The following is a 1,765-nucleotide window of genomic DNA, read 5'->3' as shown; positions in this document are numbered from 1 at the left end:
TTAGTCTTACAGTCCGCGGCAGTATGTTCGGAGTTCATACAGATTATACAACACCCCAGTTCCTGAAGCTTCCCTACTCTAGAAGCATAATCAGGGTAGTGTTGACAAAATACACTGGAATGTTGCTCACCACAAAAGACACAAACTTTCCTGTCTTTTACCATGGAAGGTTTTATTTCATTAATATCTTCAGCATGTCTATTCCTGATCTTTAATACCTTATCCTCGGCCTTTGTGGAGCTAAGGAAAGTACCTATCTCTTCTTTAGGCACATACTTAGTCTTCTCTGACTTAACTTTCCCAATCAGTTGGTTAGTGGTTTTTTTCTTTACTTCAGTCTTCTGTTTGACCTCAGTAGTGTTTAATGTTCCTTGCAAATGTTTACAGAGTTGCATCAAGCCTTCCTCTATCTCTTCACAGGAGAAATTATCCTTCTGGTACCTACCATACAAAGCATCCTTGGTTTTCGGTGGTAGCTTTAAGGACACAATTCTTGAAAGCACCCAATCTGATGTCTTAATATCTTCGTAAGTACCTAAGGCCCTTAATTTACAACTTATTGCAATTCTAAATTTTTGCAAGGAATCAAAATCGTGCCTAGGCGTGGGTAATTCTATTAGAGCCCGCAATAATTGATTTATAATTTGTTCCCTGTCTTCGTAATTTTGTCTAAGGATGGTCAAAGCCACTCATAGTTATTTTCTTCTACTGGTAATTCTTTTATCAGTTGATATGGTGTTCCTTTGACCTGTCCTAACAAATAAGTAAGTTTGGTGACTTTAGGGAGATCTGTTCTATCGTGTACCAAATATTTGAACTGATCCCAGAAAGATTTCCAGTTCTGCTCTCCATCAAATTCCGGAAGCGTTATTTGTGGTAACACAGCTCTACTCTGCTGTGCCACAACTTGTGTTTCCGCGGCAGTGTCAGCTAATTTTGACTCTAGTGTCTTTACTACAGTTAAGTATTCTTCTAATTTGTTTTCAAACTTCGTAGTTTCTGACTCTAAGAGTTCCTTATTCTCAGCCTTTACTATAGCCGCTTCTAAAGTTAAGTAACTCTCTTCGTACTTACTCCATCGATCTTTCAGAATATTTAGGAGACTATTTATTCTCTCCTTGGACAGAGGTATTTGGTCCAACGACTGGTTACAATCATTTATGGCTCTAGTTACCCATCCTGCCTTACTACTAGAAGATCTTTGCAATAAAGAAACAGACATGTTGACGGAGTTCTAATTTAATAATTTAATTATGAATTCCAACCACAATTTTACCTCAACTTAGTAATGATTTGATTATTTTAAATTTTGAAGAGGGTAGGGATTAAGTCCTCATTGTACAATTATCCCTTCTCCCAATTTCGTAATATTCATTACAGCTCAGCTAATTATTTAGTTTAATTTTGAGGAGTGTAGGGATTAGGTCTATACTTTTAACCTATTCCCCAGGGTTATTAAACCTCAAGGGTTTTATTTCATCCCCACACTCAATTGCCAAAACACCCATATTCCCGAGCTCAGAATTAATTACCTCAATACTCCATAGGCCCACCCATAGCTTGTACAGCATAGAACTCTCCTTTCTTATGTTCTACATAATTTATAAATTTCTGCAGAACCGCTTCCCTACCATGATGGTTCCAATGTATACCATCAGATTTCAACATTGCTTGGAAGGGCTTGGCATTAAAATGTATGAAATCCCTTCCCTTCCTGGCCCGTTGCAACTTCCGGTTTACAGCTCTGCTAACTAATTTATATGTT

Source organism: Coenobita brevimanus, unplaced genomic scaffold (assembly GCF_032717465.1).
Source record: "Coenobita brevimanus isolate Jiangsu-jjx unplaced genomic scaffold, ASM3271746v2 jjx.HiC_scaffold_1923, whole genome shotgun sequence".
Lineage (NCBI taxonomy): Eukaryota > Metazoa > Arthropoda > Malacostraca > Decapoda > Coenobitidae > Coenobita > Coenobita brevimanus.
The sequence above is the reverse complement of the archived record's forward strand: the minus strand, read 5'-3'. Positions refer to the sequence as shown.